The sequence below is a fragment of the Pygocentrus nattereri genome, chromosome 15 (genome assembly GCF_015220715.1).
Source record: "Pygocentrus nattereri isolate fPygNat1 chromosome 15, fPygNat1.pri, whole genome shotgun sequence".
In the NCBI taxonomy this organism is placed as follows: Eukaryota; Metazoa; Chordata; class Actinopteri; order Characiformes; family Serrasalmidae; genus Pygocentrus; species Pygocentrus nattereri.
In genome coordinates, this window is record NC_051225.1 from 34408642 (window position 1) to 34416751 (window position 8110).

An 8110-nucleotide genomic window follows, 5' to 3' on the forward strand; every position below is an offset into this window, starting at 1 on the left:
TTCTTTTACAAATATTCAGTTACACACTGAGGGTTCTCTTTACTATATTCTAAATGACTCACCAATGAGTGTGACTACTTTCATAAAGGTGCACATATTAAAATGTTCTCTCTGGAAAAATAAGCAGTTTTTCCCTCATTTCAACTCCTGCCGTTCAAACACTGCGTTTATATCTTTATTTTATATATCAACATTTTGTTAATTTAATTCGCCTTTTCATTTGAGTGAATTAAAGAATTCCACAGATGTTTCAAAATTTCTGCATAATTTGGTGGTTGAAAAGGCATTCAGTGCAGTTTGATGTGAAATTCGAGTTCAGAAAGATAAGGTCACTGAGTTCTGGTATTTTACTCACTGATTATTGCCTCCTATAAGACCTCCAAGCTTGATCGTGTAGCTAAACTGTGTATGTTTGGATTGTTTTATAAAAAAGGGCCAAATGCATCTATGGCAGTCCAGTCCAGCTGTGGTCTTGGAGGGCCAGAGGCGAGCTCAGTCTATGATTTCCTTGCTCTGACACACCTGCTTTAACTCAACAGTTAACAGGTTTAGAACATGTGCTTTAGCAGACACACCAAACTGTGCTTAACCCCAGACCTCCAGGACTGTAAATATGCTTTTCTGAGAACGCAAAAGTAGAAAATAGAGTTGAAGCCTAAACACAGCAGGCATTTGTTCACATTCTGCACTTAGTGATGTTCAGAAAAATCCTGTTTAGAAAATACATCATTTTGACAGCTGTTTACTTTTATTGCTGTTACTATTCCTGTATTTATTAAACTCTCTGATTTGTGTATATTCATTTCTGCATTGAGCACTACATTACATTTAGAATTTTTATCAGCATTTAATTAGATGTTGTGCTATGTTCACACGTTTTGTGTACAGCATAAAATAACTGTAATTTTGATCTCAAATGTAACTTTGCCCACCTCTAAAATGTCTAGGTATAGTAGGTGTGCTTGAGCAGAGCCCACCAAACTGTGCTCAACTCTAGACCCCCAGGACTGTAAACGGCCTTCTTCTGATTAACAGCAGAAAACAGAGCACCAACCAACGTTTAAAACATTCTTGCATTTACATCATTAATACGCTAGATGTCGCCCTTCACCTCCGTCTAAAAAACAACCGCAGTCTTAGGATCACTGATAAACGAGTCTCGCTAAGCTTCATCTAATTCGCTTATTTTGTCTTCTTCACACCGTTAAAAAGTTTTTATGGTCTAACAGAGACTTTTATTTTGGTAGTGTTTCGAGGTTTACTGTTTTTGCTGTATTTTTGCTGTTGCTCGCTTTTCACGTTTTAAATCATTTTAAAGAAGCTGTAAAAGACGCTTCAATGCCCGCAGAGTCAGATTATATTTAGACAGTTTAGACACCAGAGCTGGATTTATTGGTTCCGTTTCCGAGGACGACGGAAGCGGCTATTTTACATGTTGGACAGGAAAATAAAACGGTTTAAAATAGGACGAGAATGGAAACGGAGTACTTTATTAATAGGGTTGAGAAACAGCACGACTGTAAGACAACAAGCTCAGCAGCACCGTTTTAATGTATTAAATAAATAGCACTGTGATTCTGGATTATTTATACGGTGTGATGCGTTTATCTTATTCTGTATTAAATCAATGTGTGCGTGTAGACGGAAACGTCACATTTACATCTGAAAACTCTACAGAATTTGATAAAATTGTTATAAACGGGTTCATTATTATTATTATTATTATTATTATTATTATTATTATTATTATTATTAATCATAATAATAATAATAAAGTAGTATAGTACGTGTGTGCATTTTGGCATTTCAAGTTCGTCTGCATGCACTAAAAACAGATTCATTTCCACTTCATTTTTATTTCACCTTTAATTCCTCAGATTTTTTGTGGTCTGTTAGTAGAAACTGGAGGAAAATGGTGATCACTGATAATGTAGACAGGCTGAGAAATGTGACTGAAAACGTCTTCGATTAATGACTAAAACGATTAAAATGCTGAGGATGATAGGCTGAATGATCGACACGTTACTTGGCGCGTGTGGGGAGAACAGCCCCTTTACTGAATCAAAATAAAAGTCATATACACCACCGCAGACTCCTGGAGCCTGAAACAAATGAAGATTCATAAAAAGAACCGAATTAATTCTATGAATATTCTATAAAACACAAACACACGCGCGCACGAGAGACTTTAGCCGCGAGGAAGATGTGGGTTGTGAAAGCTGTGATCACGTGCACGCTCCCGTTTGGCCTCAGCGTCGCCTGATTTAAGACTAGACAAGCAAATGATTTAACAAAATGTTGACATACAAAACAAAGACATAAACAGTGTTTGAACGGCGGGAGTTGAAATGAGGGAAAAATTGTTCAGAGGGATTATAAATGCTTATTTTTCCAGAGAGAACATTTTAAAATGTGCACCTTTATGAAAGTCGTCACACTCATTGGTGAGTCATTTAGAATATAGTAAAGGTACATCAGACTTCTTACAAAGCAGTTTACATCAGACAACCCTCAGTGTGTAACTGAATATTTGTAAAAGAAACCCCTTTATTTATTACGAACATTTATTTCTGTTTAAAAGGCGTATTTTCTGGCACAGAACATTTTTTTTAATGTGGCTTATAATTCACCGTTTCTAAATAGCAGCGTTAATGCAGTTCTTCGTCTCGCCGCTGGGCGTCGCTGCTGTTACAGTCAACGCTTCAGTTGCGTTTTCTCTCTTGTTGCCAATTAACCTATTTTACAGCGTATGGACGTACGGTATTTATTTTAAATTACAGATATTATTTTAAAAATATATCTAAACATGATAGTAATTCTCTCAAGTGATTAAATATTTCCAGGTTTTTAGGGCAGCCTGGTAAGGACAAGATCGAGCCAAATTCACAGAAGTCCTTTGTCAAATCAAGAACAAGCTTGTCCTGTTGTAGCCACAATCAACACAGCACCAGTGCTGAGTTAGCGTTTGTGTTCAGCTGGACTCCTGTTGGAGTTCATTCAACACTATGGGTGTTAATTCAGCTCTGGTGGTGTTAAATCAACGCTGGGGTGGTGAAGTAGCAGCTCAGTCAAAAATGCTAATGTTTCCAACACTGAATGAAAGTGAATAGCCACCAGTCAGTATTATGTACATGCTAGCTGGTGGTTATTATCACTCTGAAAACAGAAGGTTCTTCAAAGGTTCCTTGGTAAAGAAAATGGTTCTGTAGAGAGCCAAATGGTTCTTTCCATGGCGATTAGGTTTTTCAGATTGATGGAGAATGTGTTGTATATGGTTGTAAATACAACATTTTTAAAATGGTGCTATATAGCACCAAAAAAGGGTTCCACTCTTGTTAAATTATAACATTAGCAGAACCCTTTTTGCTGCTATATAACACCACGTACAAACGTGTATACAGTACATTGTTCATCATTCTGACCATGCAAAGAACCATTTAAGCATGCAAGTAGTTTTTGAGTGTTCATGGTTACGTATAGAACCCTTGTCTTTACCAAAGAACCAATGAGAACATATTTTCCAAGAGTGGCTTCCATTCACTGTCCAGTCGAGCTGTTTCTGGAGATTTTATATGTGTTCGGTTTGCAGTCAGAAACTTGTGCACAGCTTTAACCAGACTGAAGAACGTCGGACACACAAGAGCTACACTAGGCCTTCATTTGACCCTGCTGACCTGTGCTAAACGGAAAGGCTGGACCCTTAAACACAGCACTTAAGAACAGAAAGTCAGGGGTCAAGACCTTCTGCGACTGTCTACTCAATCTCGGTGTCATTCCTTTCTCGTAAAAAAAAAGAAAAGAAAAAACAAGTGTGCTTTGCTCCATAATTCAGTAGAACCTGGGTAGAGCTTATTGAGACGTGTGCACAAGAGACAATTACCTAGAATGCACATGTACTTGTATCATTTCTCTAAACATCACACTTAAAAAACAGTTCTTCAAAGGTTTTTCAGGAAAGGTAATGGTCCTATTTAGAACCTTGAATTCTATATAAAACCATTTCATGCTTAAATGTTTTTGCAGGGTGAAATCATTGGTTCCACATAGCACCAAAAAGGGTTCTTCTTTTGTTACAATGCCAAGCTTGTAACAATAGAAAAACCCATCCATCCATCCATTTTCTAAGCCGCTTCTCCCTCAGGGTCGCTGGAGTCTATCCCAGCGGTCATCGGGCGGAAGGCAGGATACACCCTGGACAGGTCGCCATTGCAGGGCAGACAGACAGACACAGACAGTCACTCACACCCAGGGACAATTTAGCACGTCCAATTGGCCTGACTGCATGTCTTTGGACAGTGGGAGGAAACCGGAGAACCTGGAGGAAACCCACGCAGACACGGGGAGAACATGCAAACTCCACACAGAGAGGACCCCAGTTACCCAGCCGGAAAATCTAACCCAGGCCCTCCTCACTGTGAGGCGACAGCGCTACCGACCGCACCACCGTGCCGCCCCTACACTGTTATAAGTAAATGTGCTATGCAAGTACATGATTCATTTACCAAGGTACAAACAATGTAAATGTACCCTCAAAAGTACAGCAGTGTTTTTAAGGTCCAGTGGTGTACCTTACATGAGTTTTTTCTAGTGGAACCGTAGATATTTGTACCTTTTCATAACCAAATGTTTTAAATCAGAACAATAAAATAAAAAGCCTGGAGACATGGTGAGCTGTGTGGAGTCAGTACAGTTTACACGATATCATTTCAATGGATTCTGGTACACTTATGTTCCCTGTATAAAGGTACTGGGATGTACCCCTGAGGGTACCACCACAGTGACAAAAGGGGTACTGCCCCAGTGACAGTGTCGTACCTTTTTTTCTGAGAGTGTAGAAAAACCCTTTGAGGCGATATTTAGAACCATATCCAACACATTCTCAATCAGGCTAAAGAACCATTTCATCATGCAAAAAGGTTTTAAGCATGAAATGGCTCCAGAATTCATAGTTCTAAATAGAATCATGGCCTTTACTAAAGAACCCTTGAAGAACCATCTTTTTTGAGTGTGATAGCAGTGAACAGCACAGTGCGATTTAAAGAAAAATCGGTCTTTGGAGCCTAAATGCCGGAGGACGACTGACTAAAATTGATTATGGTGCATTATTCCTGGATGCTGTAGGCTACACGCCTCCATTTGTGCAGTCTATGTAGTATAAAAATGAAAATTAATAGGCCTCATGACTCACAAAAAGAGTACGAGATGGATATTATTTATGATTCAGTTTGCAGGAAGTATTGAAGTTTCTCCTCTGTGCGTAGCACAGTATTAGTACCAAAGGCCTGTGTGCTGTGTGTTTCAGAAGATGCTTTTAGCACAGAAAAGCATTTGACCCGTGATCACTGTGTACATGACTCTGAATCAGTGATAATGATGCTTCACAGAGGGACCCTTGAGTCTGGTGGTCTGGCTGAAGGTGGGTGGGTAATGGTGGTATGAAGGGCATTAGCTGTTGTCCAAAATGATAATGTTACAGAAGAAGGAAAAAACTTTACTCTAAGTCAATGCAACCAGACTTTTTTGGGATGTTTCTTTTGGTCTATTCATCATAAAAGTTACACACAATGTAAAGAGCAAGTGCGCAATTTCAAATTATATCAAAACTGAAAAATGTCAAAAATGGAGATATGAGGTTTTCTTCTGACAGCAGTGATATCTTGTCTGTCTATTGTTTGCATGTTGGTATGATGGTTGTTCCTTTGTAATTACAGTACTGAGCAAAAGTCAGAGACCACCCTTTAAAATGAGCATTGTATACAAGTTATTCATTCTTCAGTAGATACTTTTGAGAGGATTATATATTTGATAATCCACTTGCCAAAGGAAGAGGAAAGTCAAAGAGAAATAACTGAAAAAAATAGGAGTTTCCAAACTGGAGTTCAGAAAATGATTAAAAGATGTAGGATGTGGAGCCAGAAAGTTCTATTATGTATCAAGCTTGAAAAGCTTAAATTCTCCCCAAAGCGTTCCCTGGAATACTTTCACAGGACCAGAAATCCTATTGTGGATTTTATTAATTACTGTTCAATTTCACCTGAAGAGGATAGCAGGTCCTAAGTGTGAATCAAGAGGGTTTTTTATTCCTGATTTTTTTTTATCCAAGAGCTGACAGACCACTCTTATCCTTTTAGATATCTTGTTTATTTCCGTTAGATCCCCAGAAGTAGCTTGAGTGGGAGGGACAGGTTTGAGGGTTGTGGGTGGATTACAGCTGAAGCGTTAGAAACATACTTTTCACAGTTGTACTTGTATAATTCAGTTTGATTTTGGCTTTACAAAAATGCAATGAAAAGATTTGGGAAAAAAGGATGTAGGGGAAATGAGACTCTTAACTCATCAGATAAATACTTGAGAGTCGAGAGAAAATCAAGCTCCACTCTTGCTCCAAATCTGAGAAGATCCACATCTCTGTATTGGGTATTATTTGGATTCTGAGAAGCAGAAAATGCAACCAACTTTTAAGACTGAATTGTCAGGGTGTGGAGAAATATCCCTGCAGGTTTCTTTCAGAATTGAAAGCGAATCTCTATGGCTATAATAAAAACTGCTATAATAAAAGATTTGGTCAAAAATGATAAGAAATACCCAAAAAGTTGGGCAGAACATCAGTGATTCACTTTTAATACATTAAGTAGATGTAGCTAAAGTTTATTAGTGTGAGATTTATCTAAACCAAATCTCTAATTGTTGTTAATAAATACAGGGCAGGTTTCCCAGACATGGACTAAGTCTAGTCTTGGACTAAATTGCAGTACCAATGGCGATTCACCATTGGAATGTCTTTTTAGTCTAGGCTTAGACTTACTTGGATCTGGAAAACCAACACATTAAGAATGTGACTGTGTAAATTGTGTACATGCCTTCCTAGGCCTTCTTACAATTAATGTATATGCATTATTGTTATTAGTCTATCAAAGCTAATTTTGTGTTCTCAGTGGTTCCATCACAAAAAAGAAAAAGAGGCATTAAAAGAAATAAATAATACTGGAATTTTACACCTCAATATATCAGCTTAAGCGAAAATTCCTCTGGCTTCACTTCTGCTCTCTGCTCTTCTATTTGGAGCGATGCCACAAAAGAACTACTTCGGTTCTCTAAAGCAGCTTTTAATGGACACCTCTTTTGAAAAAATCTGTAAACATAATGTATGGGTTCTATACCAATTACACAATGTCCTGGACCAAGAACAAAGCTGAGAACCATTTAGGAACCTTTTTAAAAGTGTGGCTGATAGACGTCCTTGGCGGTAAGACTATGTATAAGATGCGTGTGAGAAAGCTTAACTTTTGTGATAGCGGGTGTTCAGTTCTGTGGTGTTCTAGACTACAAGTGGAAGGAAAAAGATTGACCATGTGGAATAGTCTGAGTTTATCTGGGTTCTTTGAGGGTTCTTTTATAAAGACAATGGTTTATGTGCGTGTGTATGTGTGTGTGTGTGTGTGTGTGTGTGTGTGTGTGTGTGTGTGTGTGTGTGTGTGTGTGTGTGTGTAAGTAGTTCTTTGTATGGTTAAATTGCTTACTGTAACATTAAAAATCTCTTGTAAAAGCTTATTTAACAAAAACACGAGGCACCAAAAAGGTACTAATGTTGTTAAATGCTGAGAGTAAATCATAGAGCCTGTTTTTTGGTACTATGGTGCTACTGCTTTTGGTGCTATATAGTAACATAAAAAAATGACTTGTAACAACAGCTGAACTATTTTGCATTCATATGGTTCCTTGAGTTCTCACTGTTCTGTATATAAGCATTGTCTTTAGTAAGAGAATCATTCTTTAAATGTCCATGAAAAACGTTCTTCAAGGGGTCTTTAGTAAAGACCATGATTTTTATGGAACCGTGAACACAAAAACCATGTGAATGCATTTTTGACCATATTTAAGGGTTCTTCTCTCTGATGGAAAATCTGCTGTATTTAGTTCAAACCAAAAAGGGTTCCACTACGGCTACAAGTGGAAAAAAACTTTTCTTTTTGTGTTCTATAGAACCACCTTTGCTGAGAGTGTATATAGCACAAAAATAGTTCTATGATTTGTTACAGTAGCAGAACAATTTTTGGTGCTTTTTCGAACCACTAAGGAGAATCTTTAAGGACCATTTATAACATGTTTC

The 8110-nt window shown here is 37.9% G+C and overlaps 1 long non-coding RNA gene across 1 annotated transcript in view; it reads right to left on the reverse strand.

Annotated features, from left to right (window-relative positions):
- Positions 1-8110, reverse strand: part of LOC108428492 — a 29268-nt gene that overhangs the window by 10939 nt on the left and 10219 nt on the right. The gene's annotated exons all lie outside the window — the stretch shown is intronic.